This window comes from Styela clava, chromosome 10 (genome assembly GCF_964204865.1).
Source record: "Styela clava chromosome 10, kaStyClav1.hap1.2, whole genome shotgun sequence".
In the NCBI taxonomy this organism is placed as follows: Eukaryota; Metazoa; Chordata; class Ascidiacea; order Stolidobranchia; family Styelidae; genus Styela; species Styela clava.
The window spans coordinates 5,732,519-5,752,966 of NC_135259.1; the positions used below are offsets into that span (position 1 = coordinate 5,732,519).

Here is a 20,448-nt window from a genome sequence, read left to right on the forward strand (position 1 = left end):
AGCAACGGTAAATTTGTACTCGAGAGTGCATGTACGGGGAAATTGCAGTGAAATGCATGTTTCCCGTATCTTAGAGCGATTTCCCGTCACTCCCACTCTTTTGTGAAATTTCCCGCTTTCCAGTGCAATTTCCCGTGCCCACTACCCGCACAACCCAAGCTCAATTTCCCGTTGCTTTATCTTTCTAGTGCAATTTCCCCTAAACATCTCTATACTGTAAAATAAATTTTTCCCGTACCTTAAAGCGATTTCCGTCATTCCCGCTTTTTGTGAAATTCCCGTTTTCTTAGTGAAATTTCCCATAGTTCCCGTCAGTCTCGAGGTTCCCGCATTTTAGTATTGGCATTTTCCTGTCGTTCACGTAGTTCCCGAATTTTTAGTGCATTTCCCGTAGTTCGCGTCTCCCGCATTTTAGGGTTTGCCACCGTATTGTAAATTTGATCATTTGTAATACGTTTTACGTTTGTATCATTTGTCTTATTTTTTATCTATCTTATTCCAGTACCGGTATTCGTTATTCTTAGGGCATTGGCAGAAAAGCTCAGAGGTCCGTAGACCCATGGTTCTCAAACTGGGCGTCAGGAACATCGAGGCATGAAATAAATCCTTTTTGTAACACTCCTTGTGACATGGCTATGAATGGTTGAAATTTTTGTGAAAAAGTTATGAAATATAGGGGGTAGCATATGATTTTCGAAGCGATACATAAATTTGGCAATTCCAGAAGATGGATATAGGCCGCGAGCCGAGGCCATTTATCTTTCAGTTTCGTAGCGCACATAAGGTAGCTACCTGAAAATGATTTTAAAATGTTCCTTAGAAATTTAGTAACAAATATTGCCTTGTTCCCACTTCCAAAAGTTTTCCGGTATCATGGGCCAATGAACGCAAACTTCTGCATGACGTAACAATCAAATTAGTCAGCTGTAGGTGGATCCCCCGTGGTCGGATGAATATCAGATGTACTACTGCTCGCTTTTGCGTTGAGTTGGGTAGCCTTTCCATAGTTTTTTTTTTTTCAGTTATTATTAGTTCAGTTATTCTAAGGAAGTGTTGAAACGTATAAGTAAGATATTAAACACTTGTATATCATTACCATAAATAGTAATTTTAGTTGAGCACTAGCTCATAAGACGTTGTTAAATAGGTACGGTGCGGTAACTCCAAGGAAGGCTAGACCTAGAATAATATGTCACAAACAACGATATTTTCTGGCTTGCATGAAATGTTTATGATTAATTTAATGACTCTTCTTGACTATTCAACAGACTTATACTACTATATAGGCTAGGCCACAGCATATTTGGAAATAGAAATTAATGGCTGTTTCTGTAATGCACGGTTGTGTGAAAGAGAAGAAAATAATCAATTTTACTAATGTCGGTTGGTCTAAATCTGAATTCATAAGATCGACATGAATCTGGGAAGCAATGATAAGTTATGCCGTGGAAAGAAAGTAGCATTGGAAGCGATTGAGAGGTGGGAAATCAAGTTGTAGACAGACAGTTGATGTTTTAAAATATAGTCTATAGTCCAAACTCCTAGGGCATTTCAGACTGTGATATATCAAAATTAAGTGTAGATATAGTCTGGTACTGGTATGCAAAAACTGCTGGACTGTAGTACATGCAATGAGCATATATACGCTCATTGAGTACATCAGATAAAATGCATTATGTATTCAAGGTATTAGTTAGTATTTAGTGGTATTTTTACACTCATGCTGTTCAAAATATGATTTTCTTCCTCATTTTAGATACTGTAATACAAAAGAAAACGGCAATGTTCCACCAATCCGACCTAACGCAGGCTCTAATCTCTGCTGCTATCAGTGCTATAAAATGGATTAAACAAGAAGTCCTGAAGCGTAAAAGTATATGAGAATCATAATAGTTGCAAACAGCTTAGAGGGGTTTTCATATTGAAATACTTTAGCACTTTTCTGCAATTGGAACTGCCCATCAAACTCATGTTGGAGACTTCATTGAGATTTTCAATTCATTTTTTTTCTCAACTATGAAGATCTTTTGAGGTTAACGAGGCAATAATAAATGAAGTTGAGGAATTTGTTTGTTCACTGTCTGAAGAGGATATGAAGAATGTAAATGATACCAGGGCACGTCTATTTAACACTGGCAAACATAAGGATTATACTCTTTCCACCCAACAATGATTCACTGAAAAAGCATGTGGCCCTCAAATCAGTTCTTGAGTTGGCAAACTGCAAGTGTAAGAAAAATAGTCAAAATAATTTATGCAAGTGTGACAAAATCTACTTAAATTGCACAGATTTTTGTTTTTGTATTGACTGCAAAAATCACAGTACACTTATAGAGGAAAAGTCGATTTTCGAGATAGTGGATTTCGAAAACAATTCAGAAGAAAGTGAATTAGATATTGCAGTTGATTTAATAAGTATCATTTATTTGTTTGTTTTTTCGGACATTGTTAGTGTCGTAGTCCTGTTTCTAGAAATAATATTGCCTTTGTTCAAATAAATAACCACATTTAAACTAAAAAAAGACTAATTGTAATATTTCTGTTCACTATGTTATGTACATACTGTACATTCATTTAATTTTCTTGACTTTTCCGGTAAATTTCTAAGTGAGAAATAACTGATTTATTTGTGTTTTCGTGCTCACGATGTTAATTTGTGACTTCATTGCTTAAAAATAAATACGTTTGATAGCTTCTATAAAATGGATAAAGATTTTTATTCTGTTCTTGTTGTAAACTGCTTGTGGTTATTACATCCAATTTATTCGACTTTTCGAGGTCCCTCACGACTCCTGTCACACATTTAAAGTATTTTTGTTGTTGGTTACATGTATGCCATATTTTTCGTAATCTACCTAATAAATTATGATTGACTGAGGAAGTCTGATTTTGGTCAGGCAAAACGTTACAGGAATACATTTGTGTTAGTGTGCTGTAGGGCTCTCGAATTGCATAGTTCCTATGTATGTGTTGTATACTTATGGGTATTGAATTTCCGGGAACCTCTTATATTCAATTTCGCATCAGGATTGTGGAACAAGCTCTAATGCGTTCAGTATGTTCATTTTCACACAAAACGGAAGAATTTATTTAGTTACCAGATGTGCGCAACGAAACTCATTTTCTGGGCGTTTTCAAGGCTTCGTCTCACGGCCCATATCCGCGGTAAGGATCTACAAGTGTTTAACAACTTACTTATACTTTTTAACAACGTATTAGCATAACTTAACTAATAATAACTAAACAGGGCTATGGAAACGCTGCCCAACTCAACGCAAGATCGAGCAGTAATAACTAAGATTCATCCGCACGCTAACAGCTGATTCGATTCAACTGTTACGTCATGCACAAGTCATTGTTCATTGCCGGAAATGTAGGGAATATAGGACAGATCGTAGCACATATTTCTTGTAGTAAAAGCGTCTTTTCCGTAAAACGTGCAACTTTTGGAAGTGGGAACATGGCAATATTTGTTACTAAATTTTTAAGGAACATTTTAAAATCATTTTTAGGTAGTTACCTGATGTGCGCTACGAAACTCATTTTCTGGGCGTTTTCAAGGCTTCGTCTCACGGCCCATATCCGCGGTAAGGATCTACAAGTGTTTAACAACTTACTTATACTTTTTAACAACGTATTAGCATAACTTAACTAATAATAACTAAACAGGGCTATGGAAACGCTGCCCAACTCAACGCAAGATCGAGCAGTAATAACTAAGATTCATCCGCACGCTAACAGCTGATTCGATTCAACTGTTACGTCATGCACAAGTCATTGTTCATTGCCGGAAATGTAGGGAATATAGGACAGATCGTAGCACATATTTCTTGTAGTAAAAGCGTCTTTTCCGTAAAACGTGCAACTTTTGGAAGTGGGAACATGGCAATATTTGTTACTAAATTTTTAAGGAACATTTTAAAATCATTTTTAGGTAGTTACCTGATGTGCGCTACGAAACTGCCTTTTGTAGGCGTTTTCAAGGCCTCGGCTCGCGGCCTAATATCTTCCAGTTGTAATACTCCACCTTTGTGTGAGTGAGTTATGAACATGCTGTGATTCTGCAGACAGCATGCAGCGAATTGCCTTGTTATGCAGAATTACCAGTGGTTTTAGCGTAGTTTTATTAGTTCCTCCCAAACTTATAATGCCATATTTCAGATGAGAGTATATAAGACGATAGTATACAATTTTTAATGCATCGATACCGAGGATTCTACGTAAGTTATACAATATTCCGAGTGATTGTGAAACTTTTTTACATAAGTGATCAATATGAGGTTTCCATGACAAGTTCTCATCTAGGATTATACCCAAATACTTGTTCTTTCTATCTTTTTATTGTCAATTTGGAGATGGAACTGCCAAGTAATTTGCCTGGAACCGAAAACTATGAATTTGGTTTTTGAAAGGTTTAAAGATAATTTATTACTTTTTAGACATGAGTTGACCATCTCGATTTTTTTATTGATCGAAATCTGCAGTTCTTCACAGCATAGGTACAGCAGAATCAATGAGCGCGGTATCGTCTGCAAAAAGAGTCGAGTCTAAGCTAGTTGCCGCTAGTTAATCATTAATATATATTAGAAATAGAAGTGGTCCAAGAGTACTCCCCTGTGGAACATCACATGTTATATATTCGAGCGAAGAGATGCTATCCATGCATTCAATGTACTGTTGTCTCTCACTTAGATAGGAGTGTAATAATTTGAGGGGTAAACCTCGAATTCCATAATGAGACATTTTACAAAGCAAAATTTCATGGTTCACAGTATCAAAAGCTTTAGTCAAGTCCAACGACTAACATACGTGGCTTTCTAGGCTAGTTTCATCCCCCTGGCCAAGTCTAAACAATACAGCACAGGTAACTCTGCCTTTGGACAAGTTTTCAAATATCTTTTCTTTCAATTTTGTCACTGCGAGTTCGGTCGAGTAGTCATTTCGGTAACCAAATTGGGATTCATTCAGCACATTTGTTTTTTCAAAGTAGACTGCAAGGCGATTATACAAAAAATTTTCATAAATTTCGGCAAACTGGGAAAGGAGAGAAATAGGTCGGTAATTATTAGGGTCAGATTTTGTTCCTTTTTTATGAATCGGTACTACTTTTGCTAATTTTAATATTTCAGGATAAATACCTTCCCTAAAACTTTGATTGATAATTTTTGTGAGTGTCAGAGCTAAAATTGATTTTGCAATCTTGATAAGCCTGATCGGAATACTATACGGCCCTACTGCCTTGTTGGCATCTAATTTATTAATTAGACTTTCAACTTCACAATATGTAGTTCCCTGAAGAAATAATGAGTTTTGCAATGAGAGACCTAGAAATGCGTCAAATTCCTTTGGAGAAGGCCCAATTTTAGATGCAAGCTTGCGGCAAACACTTGAGGAGTGTTTATTCATAACCACACAAATTATATTGCTATTATAATTTTTTCACCGTTAATTTTAATAAATGATGGCAAATTATCAGTTTTTGTCCTTAATATTACGAATTTGCTCCCAAGTTTTTGCGATGTTTTTTGACATACTTCCAATTTTTCTTTGTAGTAGTTTATTTTGCAGTCGAGAGTGAGTTTTCAAGACATTTTTTATAGTTTTTTGTATTTCTTGAACTTTTCAGATTTTTTATTCTTGTAACTATTTTCATACATTTTATTTTTTACTTTAATCGATTTCAGCAAGCCATCAGTAATCCAGGGTTTTATCCTCATTTTAATTTCTTTTTTGGACAAGGTATTTAATGGCACATGTTTATCAATAACTTCTTTGATTGTTTCAATAAAAATATGGAAATTGGAGTTAGAATCTCTCGCTGTGTTTAAGATGCGGTTTAGTACAGCTGTGAGATGTTCTAGATAATTTTTTGGCGAAAAATAAGAAAAATCTCGTTTACGCAATTTTATTTTAGATTTTTCACACATTAGTTTTGTCTCTATTAGTGAGGGAAAATGATCAGACGAGTCATTCACTTGTCAAGCCTAGTCTTGTAGGCTTGTTTACACCACACAAAAAACCAGCACTATGTATAGCATCTACATAATTTTTAATTTTGTGATCAATGTCATATTTGAAGAATGTCGATATTGTAATCCCTAAGAATAAATGAACTAAAATCATATGAACCGAGCTGTGAGATCATTGAAACAAAACTTTCTTGGAATTCAAAATACGAATAAAGAGGATGTCTATAAACAACTCCAACTATGAAAATTTTTTGTTGTATATTATAACTAGTATAACTAATTTTCAGTTCAATCCAAATGTTCTCACAGCCAAGGACCCGTTCTATAGCATGTACTGCATATTGTCCAGTACATATATTCCTACTCCACCGGCATTAGTCGATGAGTCACGATGAAAAAACTTATACCTTTTAATGAAATGTTCATGCATGCCGTTCATTTCAAATCCTTTCATGAACATAGCCCTTGTCTGCGCGGTAACCTAAACAGATATTCAATATTGACACCACGGCAGTTCTCTTCAGGCATAATTTAAATAAAACTCATTATAAAAGAGGTCTCTTACTGAAAGATATCCAGACATTTTTCACGGGGAGTCGCAGCTTGGCCATATTTTTTGAAGGGCGACGCAATACCAAGAAGTTTGAGAACCACTGCCGTAGACTATATTTGAGTGAGCGAACACGTACTACTTCTTTCATCAATACGATACCTTCCCACCTAAAATATGTAGCCTACGCGCTAAACTTTGCTTGAGGTTTCAATTGTTTTTCTGATTCTATAATCAATTTTATTTATTTTGATTTTATCAATTGCTTTAGAGTCTTACTACTTACTGAATAGAGCGCAGAAGAGCGCGAAACAGCGGAAACATTTTTCTTTCTGAAATTTTAAACAATTTGATGGGAAACAGTATACAGGGCAGTGGCGGCGCGTGGTCATTTTGACAACCGGGGCAAGCTACTGCGGGACCAAGTCACCCCCATCTACGGGGACAGGGTGAGCGCTGTAAGTTCTCCCATCATTTTATGAGTATAAAAACCATTCCATCGGTAACAACCAATCGGCAAAAGCGACAATTTTTAACGATAAGAAAGTGTATTTAAAACTGGTCCAAGTCAAGGGATTAATAAATATAGACATAGTTTAATTTGAAACCTCTTTCAAAAGGAAAGGCAGTATTTACCCAGATAAATACAATGACATATTAACAGAAACTTCGGGAAAGCAGACAAAACCTAAAATAAGGTTCAAAACGTTACTATGAAGAAAGGAAAGTTAATGCAAAGATAAGGACATGCGTCAGTCACTCATAGATATATATGCTGCTAGACTTCTACTGCTTGAACCTATATGCAACACGCCGCGGTTTCTTGGAAGCAAAATGCTCAATAACGCGCTGATTGAAGTCATGCATCCCAGAAATAACGTCTCTGTGAACGGATAAAACAGCCAAGGAATATAATCTATCTTGCTTCATTGTGTTTCTGAGATACGTTTTAATACGCTTCAGCGTGCTGAATGTTCGCTCTGCGTCGGCGGAAGAAATAGGCGTCGTCAAAATGATGTCCAGAAATTTTGCAGACGCCGCAAAGGTAGTTACTAGAGTGTTATCTATGAGGAACCCATAGAGCGCGCAAGTTGATGTGATGTTCAAAAAAGTTTGATTGGTGTATATACATCGCAATTCATTTTCCAATTTACCCACGTTTATCATGGGGTAAAATTTGGAGACAGTAGCCAACAAATGGATGGGAAATTGACGTGCAAATTTTGAAAAATTTTTGGGGTTCATCAAAGAGAACGCGGCAAGGTGTTCAGTGCGCAGACGATCGCCTATTTGATTCACCAGAATGTCACAGCATTCCTTTGCAGACAAAATCAAACGCTGCGTTGTTTGCCCGCGGCGTAAAGAAGCACTCCATGTGTCGTCGTATTTTATTGTTTCCCGGATACGAGATACAGCATCGCAGAAGTCTGAAATACACGACTGCACAGACGCTCCATCCATTAGCCTTGACTGCAATGCGCCGTATAATACATCCACGTGATAGAATATTGTGGAGAAAAAAGCGAGAAAAAATGAAAACTCACCATCTTCTAGCAGACGCTTTAGACCTGCCGCCTCCCTCACAGAGCGTTCGTCCCAAACCGGAGAGCTCTGAATGCCATTGAAACACTAAATGAGCTCAGACCTAATTTCGGACACGCCCTGCACCACGCGTGATTGGAAGTTCCAACGTGTTGGTGCACAAGCTGGGAGACGGCGGCTACATATCTGGCGAAGGAGGTCAGAGCGCTTCGGCGAAACGGAAAAAAATGAAGAAAACCCCGAAACATTTGCAAAAAATATACGGACGAGTGGGGTATCAAGACACATATTTTTAATAACGAGGTTAAATTGGTATGCATAACAATGTAAAAATGCGCATGAGGAAAATCTTCTTTTATATAAACTTGAACACCATGTTTCGACCCACTCATGACTGCCGCGCCGTCATAAGTTTGAGCTATCAATTTTGACTTCGCGTTGTAAGGCTGTAACACTTCTTTCAGTACAGCCGATATCCCGCAAGCCGTGCGATCAACGATTGGTACAAAGCTGTGAAATCTCTCGGTAGTTTTACCATCTTTCACAAATGGAAAAATCACAGCCAGTTGGGAAACGCACGTGATGTCAGTTGTCTCGTCAGACTGAATCGAAAGGAACTGGCAATTCTCAATTTAATAAATATAAATGTGAAAGGTTATTGAATCACTGCAATGACCTAGTAATTACTGTATACTTGCAATAGTTAATATATTATGTTTTCATTACTTTACAGCAACAATCTTTCTCAATTTATAGCTCTTGTATCTTTATATGACAAACGTTCATTACTGTATTTACTTTAATGTAGTGAATGAGTTCATATCTGATTTCTGTAATTGAATCAATGCCCTGAGCATTGATGACACATGTTATTCATATGTTAAAAAGCAAACAAAACATGTCCTATTAACATTATTTTTTTTGTCGACTTACTTCCAATTGTTTGAAACAATTTGTCTCCTAAGTTGTTGTATTACTGTTTTCATACCCTCACCTAAAACAGAGTGAATAATGTTATTGAACTATTCCTAATGACCAAGTACTGTAAATATGGCTTAGCTGTGATAATTGACGTAATTATTGCATTACTAATTTTCTCATTACGCTGTCCTTATATGTTCAAACTGTTGTCCAGTGCAAATTATTCTTTTAATGGACCACGTCTGCATTGATATACAGTATATCACTGCAGCACTGAGTACCGTTACCGGTACCTACCACGTTACCGTATCTCGTTTAATTTAATTTTAGCGTCACAGATATTCCGTCTTTCTATTTAATGCTACAAGATTTTATTACCTGTTTTCTTTGCTCTCAATATCCACCGCGTCTAATTGAAAGCCAGTGTTACGCCTTCGGAATCTGACGTTTATTGGCGACTGTTAGACAATGCGCATCACAATACAGCAATAGTATTGTTGTGACACAGTCCATTAATACCATCTCCATGGTTACCAAGTTAGTGGTGTTCAGAGTCGTGTTTTGTTGAAGTGAGCGACTGTTGATTATAGCAGATTGCCTCGAGATATTGTATGCATTTTATTTTCCAATTTATTTACACTGTATTTGACTTTTTCTTCTTTATAATATAGTGTCCAGAGTTATTTTATAGGTGCCGCTGCTCGATAACCACCACTGATTTCCCGCGTCCTTTTCATCCTGTAATATGGCCTATTTATAATTCATTGCCATTTGCATGTTTGCGCCTATTTAAACTATGGTTATATATAAACTATTTATTAGTGTTTATAGTGTTCGCAATCAGGCTATTTCTAGACAATATATACAACACGTATCAGCATTTCAGACCTTTACTTATCCGATTAATCAGGGAATACCCTACGAGTTATCCGATGGGATGTGATTTTCAAACCTGTACCGGTACATTTTATTCTTAAAACATAACTTCCGAGTTTCCAAATTAAATTAGATGACGAATCTTGGGTGTCGCTGCTCGATAACCAAATTTGGTTCCCCGCGGATTCCCTTCCCCAGTAAAAATGTGTGTTAAATTTTGTTTATCTTTTGATTTTGTATGTTATTTTTTTGCTGGTTGGAAAAAATAAAATTGACTATGACTATGACTATGACTATTTCCAGAGCCAAATGTTGTAAATAAATTTTATACATTGAGTCGAGCAAATCATTTTGGATATCCTTAGATGTCCCTTTCGAAACAGTTGCGGCATCAAGATGATCTCTCAATACTGTATCTAGGGATGCGGTGTATTCCACCATATCCAAAAATACCCCTCTATTAGAAGAGCCAGCCCGTTCATCGTGCCCACGGAGGGACAGCTCGTGACAACCAATGAACTTCAAAACATCTATCGACCGAGAACATGGCGGTGTTTCTCGACGTTTTGGTTGTGCCGACGAATAGAAACCGCGCGTCCTTCATCCAACTGTGCTGCAATATTAACATTTCCGAATGTTCGGTATTTTACTGCATTGTCCAGATGCTCCATAGAATATTGATGATCCCTGGCACGCTCGGAAAGATGTTTAAGATCTCTAAAACCAAATTTACACCAACGTGAGTCACGGGCGGTAGCAAAAAGTAGGCAATAAATACAAAAAAGTGCATTTTTGTCCTCGCTGTAACACAACCATTCGTGTTTTTGGACACGTAGTGGACATAACGATCGTTTCAATATTATGTTGTTGTTGTTCTTGTTCTTGTTCTTGTTGTTCTTTGACACGTTTTTAAGAAGTCGCTTTTCTCTTCGAATACTGGACCAATTGCTTTGAAATTTTCAGTGGTTAAAGATTAATTTTTTCGCTAGAAGGCTATTACTTTTGTTTATTCTTAAATTTTATATGAATCCTATGAGATATGATATTTCATACAAAATTTCGCGGTATTTATTTTTACTCATGGGAACACTGTTTTACACTTATTTCAAGCGGTTTCGCGATCGATTGTCTTGCTCAGTACTACAGCTACTGTAGGTCGGTACTGGTAAGTTGCCATACAGGTACCGTAACGCAGTGAAATTGACTTATTCCTTCCGCGGTATTACTAATGCTGCAATGCAAGTTTTATAGCCTATCGTATGCGGAACGGAATATCAGACCTACAGGTTCGGTACCGGTACTGGTAGCTCAGTACGTAAGTACGATACTGGTACTGGTGTCTTACCACAATGAAATTACCGTAACTTATTCTTTCACGGTCCTACCAGTGCAGTAATGCAAGCGTTGTAGCACTTGTAGCCTACTATATTTGTTTATTTTGACGAGAGTCTACTGGAAACAACATAAAATTTGAAAGGGAAGAATTGTTCTGTGATCAATTATCTGTCCTAAAGTGTAAACAACATAAAATTTGCAAGGGAACAACTGTTCTGTGATCAATTACGGTACCGTATATGGCCTACAGTGTACAGGTAAGATGCTGGCTGACTGCTCACCGGTACTGGTAGCTCAGTACGTAAGTACGATACTGGTACTGGTGCCGGTACCGGTGTCTTACCACAATGAAATTACCGTAACTTATTCTTTCACGGTCCTACCAGTGCAGTAATGCAAGCGTTGTAGCACTTGTAGCCTACTATATTTGTTTATTTTGATGAGAGTCTACTGGAAACAACATAAAATTTGAAAGGGAAGAATTGTTCTGTGATCAATTATCTGTCCTAAAGTGTAAACAACATAAAATTTGCAAGGGAACAACTGTTCTGTGATCAATTACCGTATATGGCCTACAGTGTACAGGTAAGATGCTGCCTGACTGCTAACTCAGTACCGCTTGACACGTTTTTAAAAGTCGCTTTTCTCTTCGAATACTGGACCAATTGCTTTGAAATTTTTAGTGGTTAAAGATAAAAATTTTCTCCAGAAGGCTATTACTTTTTTTCGCTATGACGTCATCAAAATTATGTGACTCTACGTGTCCATATATTTGAGCATAGCTCTCTTGTTTATACCAAGTTTCTGCGCAGAATGTACGCCGACGCTTTCCTCCGTCATGGGATTGTTCCAGTGAACAATTTTTTGGTTGATAAGGCCCAAGACGTTGTACCTCTAATTTTTGTTCCAGCGGCAGCTGCGAAAACGGAGTGCGAAGTAGTGCATCAACCTTATTGGACACGAAGTGGACATAACGATCGTTTTAATATTATGTTGTTGTTGTTGTTCTTGTTCTTTGACACGTTTTTAAAAAGTCGCTTTTCTCTTCGAATACTGGACCAATTGCTTTGAAATTTTCAGTGGTTAAAGATTAATTTTTTCGCTAGAAGGCTATTACTTTTATTTATTTCAAAATTTTGCGTGAATTCTATGAAATTTGATATTTCGTCTAAAATTTTGCTGTATTATTTTTTATCCATGGGAACACGGATTTTAGTCAGTGTCATGACTGGCTGTACGTTTTGATTCTGCAAAATTCTTGCTACTGGAAATTCAGAACTTTTTTGAGGGTACCGGTAGCGTCAAAGGTACCGGTGAGGACTGATTCGTTCTGGTCTGACCTGTCCATATATTTGTGCGTAGCTCTCTTGTTCATTATGAGGTCTAAGGCTAAGAAATGCGAAGCCGGAAAGAAGTGAGGAGCTCAAAAGGAATGTGGAAAATCGAAAGCAAATGGACTAAAGGTCTCTAACTGATTCAAATAGCGAAACAAGCGACAAAAACGAAGGCGAGGAAACTATCAACTCTTCAAGCAACCAACGAACGAGAAGGAATGCGTGAATATGTCAACACGTTGTTGTAAGAAACGTCGGCATTGTGTCGTCATAATTTCGGGGCTAGCCCCGATCGGCCCCGATGGTTTAGTAAAAGAAACAGAAAACAAACGAGACAAATGCGGCGAGTGGAAGATAAATGTGAGAATACGATATACAATGAACAACCGGGGCAAAATCGGCGTCGCCCCGTCGACGCTCGGCGAAGGCTTTTCTACTCCACCCTCTTTTAGTAACTCTGAGCATTTTGATAAGAAGAGTCCCATTCCACGGAAGAAGTTACCGAGATCATCTTCTTCTGTGAAAAATGTTCAATCCTATTTAATTTATAAACAGTCGGGCGGTGTGTTTTTCGAAAACAAATTGTCAATTCAGTCGTTGGTATGTGCAATGAATGATATGGGATCATTTAATTTTTCCCAAACTTGGTTCGAATTTCCTTCACAATATGTTCTTTTGGGATATTTTATTCAAAAATTGGGCACGTAATCGAAAAGTCCAAAATTTTGGGTTAAAATGCCGATATTCACTAATTTTGATGTAAAATTTCTGTTTGGGCCAAGTTTAACAAGATATTAATATATGTTCCCGACATACAATTTTTCTCAAACTTGGTTTGAGGTTACTTCACAATATGTTTTTCTAGGATATTTTATTCAAAAGTGGGGCACGTAATCGAAAAGTCCAAAATTTGGGGTTGAAATACTGATATTTATTACTTTTGATGTAAAAATTCCTGTTTGGGCCATGTTTAACAAGATATTATTATATGTTCCCGACATACAATTTTTCTCAAACTTGGTTCGAGGTTACTTCACAATATGTTCTTCTAGGATATTTTATTCAAAAGTGGGGCACATAATCGAAAAGTACAAAATTTGGGGTTGAAATACTGATATTTATTAATTTTGATGCAAAATTCCTGTTTGGGCCATGTTTAACAAGATATTAATATATGTTCCCGACATACAATTTTTTTCAAACTTGGTTTGAGGTTACTTCACAATATGTTCTTCTGGGATATTTTATTCAAAAGTGGGGCACGTAATCGAAAAGTACAAAATTTGGGGTTGAAATACTGATATTTATTACTTTTGATATAAAAATTCCTGTTTGTGCCATGTTTAACAAGATATTATTATATGTTCCCGACATACAATTTTTCTCAAACTTGGTTCGAGGTTACTTCACAATATGTTCTTCTAGGATATTTTATTCAAAAGTGGGGCACGTAATCGAAAAGTCCAAAATTTTGGGTTAAAATGCCGATATTCACTAATTTTGATGTAAAATTCCTGTTTGGGCCATGTTCAACAAGATATTAATATATGTTCCCGACATACAATTTTTCTCAAACTTGGTTCGAGGTTACTTCACAATATGTTCTTCTAGGATATTTTATTCAAAAGTGGGGCACGTAATCGAAAAGTACAAAATTTGGGGTTGAAATACTGATATTTATTAATTTTGATGTAAAATTCCTGTTTGGGCCATGTTTAACAAAATATTATTATATGTTCCCGACATACAATTTTTCCCAAACTTGGTTCGAGGTTACTTCACAATATGTTCTTTTGGGATATTTTATTCAAAAGTGGGGCACGTAATCGAAAAGTCCAAAATTTTGGGTTAAAATGCCGATATTCACTAATTTTGATGTAAAATTCCTGTTTGGGCCATGTTCAACAAGATATTAATATATGTTCCCGACATACAATTTTTCTCAAACTTGGTTCGAGGTTACTTCACAATATGTTCTTCTAGGATATTTTATTCAAAAGTGGGGCACATAATCGAAAAGTACAAAATTTGGGGTTGAAATACTGATATTTATTAATTTTGATGTAAAATTCCTGTTTGGGCCATGTTTAACAAGATATTAATATATGTTCCCGACATACAATTTTTTTCAAACTTGGTTTGAGGTTACTTCACAATATGTTCTTCTAGGATATTTTATTCAAAAGTGGGGCACGTAATCGAAAAGTACAAAATTTGGGGTTGAAATACTGATATTTATTACTTTTGATGTAAAAATTCCTGTTTGTGCCATGTTTAACAAGATATTATTATATGTTCCCGACATACAAGTTTTCTCAAACTTGGTTCGAGGTTACTTCACAATATGTTCTTCTAGGATATTTTATTCAAAAGTGGGGCACGTAATCGAAAAGTCCAAAATTTTGGGTTAAAATGCCGATATTCACTAATTTTGATGTAAAATTCCTGTTTGGGCCATGTTCAACAAGATATTAATATATGTTCCCGACATACAATTTTTCTCAAACTTGGTTCGAGGTTACTTCACAATATGTTCTTCTAGGATATTTTATTCAAAAGTGGGGCACGTAATCGAAAAGTACAAAATTTGGGGTGAAATACTGATATTTATTAATTTTGATGTAAAATTCCTGTTCGGGCCATGTTTAACAAAATATTATTATATGTTCCCGACATACAATTATTCCCAAACTTGGTTCGAGGTTACTTCACAATATGTTCTTTTGGGATATTTTATTCAAAAGTGGGGCACGTAATCGAAAATTCCAAAATTTTGGGTTAAAATGCCGATATTCACTAATTTTGATGTAAAATTCCTGTTTGGGCCATGTTCAACAAGATATTAATATATGTTCCCGACATACAATTTTTCTCAAACTTGGTTCGTGGTTACTTCACAACATGTTCTTCTAGGATATTTTATTCAAAAGTGGGGCACGTAATCGAAAAGTACAAAATTTGGGGTTGAAATATTGATATTTATTACTTTTGATGTAAAATTCCTGTTTGGGCCATGTTTAACAAGATATTATTATATGTTCCCGACAGGGATGGCCAATACCGAATAGTTCACTATTTCGAATACATTCGAAATTATTTTTTTCGAATATGAAATTTCGAATACTTCGAAAATAAAATTCACTAATTGAAGCTTATCTAAATGTATGTAGGAATTTCCATACAATAAGCAATGGAATAACTGCTATCTACAAGTTACAACCTAGTTATATTACCAGGCATTTCATATTTGCAGATTATTGCAGTATATATTTTATATACCTTGAGTCATGTTAACAGAATTAAATTAATACGGCAATAGTGGTATCGGTGATGGATTTGAATATTTGCGCAACACAAAATCATCCTAGTAAAACGCCCATACTTTTAAATATCAACCATTATCCAAATTATTTGCCAAAAAGCGGGATAAAGTATGAGTTATTTTTCCGACTTGTGACAATTTTTTATACGAATCAAAAATTTTTTATATTCGGAAACTTTACCACACATTTTAAGTCCGCAGATCGCCGTTGTATGTTTGAGTAATAATACTTTTATTATTTTATAAATATGAAAATAGGAAGCAAAAGCTATTCATAATCGGGTAGTTTACCACACATTCTAAGTCCACAGATCGCCGTTGTATTTTGTAAATACAAAAATAGGAATCAAAAATTAATATTAATCGCGAGTTTGCCACACAATTTATGTCCACAGATTGCCGTGATATTGTGCCGAATATAATTAGTTTTTGATTCTTATTTTCGTACTCACGAAAAAATTGTCACAAGTCGGAGAAAGAATTTATACTTTATCCCGCTTTTTGGGAACTAATTTGAATAATGGTTGCCATTGGTTTGTATTTAAAAGTATGGACTTTTTACTCGGATGATTTTTTGCTGCGTAAAATATTCAAATCCATGCTGATACCACTATTTAAAATGCCTTACCGTGATAATTTAGTTCTATTATCATAACTCAAATGTTGGTAAATCGGGCAGTTTACCACACATTTTAAGGCCACAAATCGCCATTGCATTTTAGAATTATAATAGTTTTATTATTTTGTAAATACGAATCCAAAATTAAATATAATTGGGCAGTTTACCACGTATTTCATGTCCACAAATACCCGTGATATTTGGTATTAATACTTTCATTATTTTCTCAATATGAAAATAGGAATCAATATTTAATAATATCGGTCAGTTTACCACACATTTTATGTCCACAGATTGTCCATACAACCATGAGTTACGTTGAACGGAATTAAATTAATACGACATGACATTTTAAATGCTGGTACTCGTCACGGATTGGATTATTTTGCGCAACAAAAAATCATCCTGGTAAAGGATCGATACTTTTAACTATCGTTATCAAAATTATTTTCTAATGAATCGACTTGTTTTTCCAACTTTGACAATTTATTGGATATCGTAACAATGACGGCTATAAATACCGTATTTCCCGGCTAATAAGTCCACATGGCAAATAGGACGATGTCTATTTTTAGCACTCAAAAAAGGTTTTTTTTCATATAGGCCTCTAATAAGACTGGTAGAAAAATTGTGTCCCTGTGATATGCGCTAATAATTTTATATGTTTAGAACCAGATCATGTTAGTTTGGTAGAATCATACTCACAGAATTAACTATTTTTAACAATTGAGCGGTAAATTTAAGTTGTAAAGCGGCGATCATTTTGGACAACCTATTAACCCGAATGTTAAAATAATTTGGGAATGTGATAAGTACTACACTGTACGTCCACGGGTTATTTCACAGCTGTGTTTTCCTGTCCCTGTCGTGTTCTGCTGAATCGGCAAAACGAAAGGTTCACAAATCACTTTCACTCGGTGGCCATGTTTCTCTTTAAAGTAACGATAATTGGCCTGCGATTAAATATCATGATTGGCAGACCCTAAGACCCAAATATAAGGTTACACAAATCATGCTTGAGAAGACTAATAAGCAGGACACATAGAAATAAAATAAACATACTTTCTCAATTAGACGCCCCCCAAAAAAAAATCAGGCCGAAAAATTGGGCCTAGAAAAGCGGTAATTGTCAATTTTTTGACGTGATGGAAATGAATTTGTAAATTAAAAGCCTCGTAGACGAATGTCGGCAATGTCCACCCACGCAAACGTGCAAATGTGTCGCAACACTATGCGACGTACGATCGCACAGAATATAAACAATCAAAGTGCCGATTCTATTTCATCGTCATTACAATACGTGAGACAGCGTAAAAAGTCGTTTGAAGATTCCCGTAAAACGAAACACCACGTTTACGGCGAAAAGTGACTACTATTCGGAATTATTCGAAAATCAGCCGAAAAGGTATTCGAATACTATGATATTCGAATATATTCGAATATTCGATTCGTTTTGGACAACCCTGGTTCCCGACATACAATTTTTCTCAAACTTGGTTCGAGGTTACTTCACAATATGTTCTTCTAGGATATTTTATTCAAAAGTGGGGCACGTAATCGAAAAGTCCAAAATTTTAAGTTAAAATGCCGATATTCACTAATTTTGATGTAAAATTCCTGTTTGGGCCATGTTCAACAATATATTAATATATGTTCCCGACATACAATTTTTTTCAAACTTGGTTCGAGGTTACTTCACAATATGTTCTTCTAAGATATTTTATTCAAAAGTGGGGCACGTAATCGAAAAGTACAAAATTTGGGGTTGAAATACTGATATTTATTAATTTTGATGTAAAATTTCTGTTTGGGCCATGTTTAACAAGATATTATTATATGTTCCCGACATACAATTTTCCTCAAACTTGGTTCGAGGTTACTTCACAATATGTTCTTCTAGGATATTTTATTCAAAAGTGGGGCACGTAATCGAAAAGTCCAAAATTTTGGGTTAAAATGCCGATATTCACTAATTTTGATGTAAAATTCCTGTTTGGGCCATGTTCAACAAGATAGTAATATATGTTCCCGACAAACAATTTTTCTCAAACTTGGTTCGAGGTTACTTCACAATATGTTCTTCTAGGATATTTTATTCAAAAGTGGGGCACGTAATCGAAAAGTACAAAATTTGGGGTTGAAATACTGATATTTATCAATTTTGATGTAAAATTCCTGTTTGGGTCATGTTTAACAAGATATTATTATATGTTCCCGACATACAATTTTTCCCAAACTTGGTTCGAGGTTACTTCACAATATGTTCTTTTGGGATATTTTATTCAAAAGTGGGGCACGTAATCGAAAAGTCCAAAATTTTGGGTTAAAATGCCGATATTCACTAATTTTGATGTAAAATTCCTGTTTGGGCCATGTTCAACAAGATATTAATATATGTTCCCGACATACAATTTTTCTCAAACTTGGTTCGAGGTTACTTCACAATATGTTCTTCTAGGAAATTTTATTCAAAAGTGGGGCACGTAATCGAAAAGTACAAAATTTGGGGTTGAAATACTAATATTTATTACTTTTGATGTAAAATTCCTGTTTGGGCCATGTTTAACAAGATATTATTATATGTTCCCGACATACAATTTTTCTCAAACTTGGTCGAGGTTACTTCACAATATGTTCTTCTAGGATATTTTATTCAAAAGTGGGGCACGTAATCGAAAAGTCCAAAATTTTAAGTTAAAATGTCGATATTCACTAATTTTGATGTAAAATTCCTGTTTGGGCCATGTTCAACAAGATATTAATATATGTTCCCGACATACAATTTTTCTCAAACTTGGTTCGAGGTTACTTCACAATATGTTCTTCTAAGATATTTTATTCAAAAGTGGGGCACGTAATCGAAAAGTACAAAATTTGGGGTTGAAATACTGATATTTATTAATTTTGATGTAAAATTCCTGTTTGGGCCATGTTTAACAAGATATTATTATATATTCTCGACATACAATTTTTCTGAAACTTGGTTCCAAATGACTTCACAATATGTTTTTTTGAGATATTTTATCTAAAAGTGGGGCACCTAATCGAAAAGTACAGAATTTGGGGTTAAAATGCCGACATTTATTAATTTTAATGTGAAATTTCTTTTTGGCCATGTTTGACAATGTAATATTATATGTTCCCAACATATAAATTTCATAAAACTTGAATTAGGATGACTTCAATATAAGTTCTTTTTTTATATCATCTTCAAAAATCTGCCCGCCCATCGGAAATTACAGATAAGTTTCGTGTAATTTCGAGTGTAGCAAAATTTCGCCGTAAATCTGGCAAGTACTTTGCGACTAGCTTTCCTTTTTTCCGATGCAGCATTTAAGTGCCATGTTAAATCGTTTTCTGGCAACGCTATTTTACCGTTCCGAAAACGAGAGAGATGTCCGCTGAGAGATGTCTGCTAGGGTAACTTTGGTAAAATGAACCATGTCGGGAGAATATGGCTAGTGTAGACAGTCTGTGCAACCGATACCGGTACCGTATTGAGGTATTTTTCGAATATTTTTTATTATACCGAAATACCAACCGGGGCATTGCCCCGGTGCCCGGTTGGCCCTATTGACGCGCCGCCACTGATACAGGGGTATGGAATGATCACGAGTTTAAATCAGTACCGGTAATCTTCAACATCTTTAAATAACCAAACATTAACCACCCTGACCTGGTACACATACAGGTTCTGTGTTCAGGTTGTGCGCAATCTTGGTGCACATACTTCATGACGCACCCTAACCTGGTACACATACTGTGTTCAGGCTTTTCGCGCTCTATTCAGTAAGTACCGGTACCGGTACCGGTAGTAAGACCGATTGCTTAATCGTCTATTGCTGATTATGGAGTCGAAATAAACTTATAGCCTACTTACGGTATACCCCGTATCAGTACCGTATATATCGATTTATCTTCAGTTATTGGGAAGGTGATTGCGTTGGCAGATTGGGTCGGTCAGTCCAGCAGTCAGTGCT

General features: G+C 35.8%; 2 long non-coding RNA genes across 2 annotated transcripts in view; one reads left to right on the forward strand and one right to left on the reverse strand.

Annotated features, from left to right (window-relative positions):
• The window catches only part of LOC120336656 (uncharacterized), a 90,887-nt gene extending 81,388 nt beyond the window's left edge, over positions 1-9,499 (reverse strand). Inside the window, exons 1-2 of the long non-coding RNA XR_013478162.1 lie at positions 9,361-9,499; positions 8,995-9,055 (exon numbers count right to left, since the gene is read on the reverse strand). This is a non-coding gene — a long non-coding RNA (uncharacterized LOC120336656). The remainder of the gene's footprint in view (positions 1-8,994; positions 9,056-9,360) is intronic.
• A 1,498-nt stretch (positions 9,500-10,997) lies between these two features.
• LOC144428163 (uncharacterized) overlaps positions 10,998-20,448 on the forward strand; it is a 93,536-nt gene continuing 84,085 nt past the window's right edge. The window contains exon 1 of the long non-coding RNA XR_013478163.1: positions 10,998-11,778. This is a non-coding gene — a long non-coding RNA (uncharacterized LOC144428163). The remainder of the gene's footprint in view (positions 11,779-20,448) is intronic.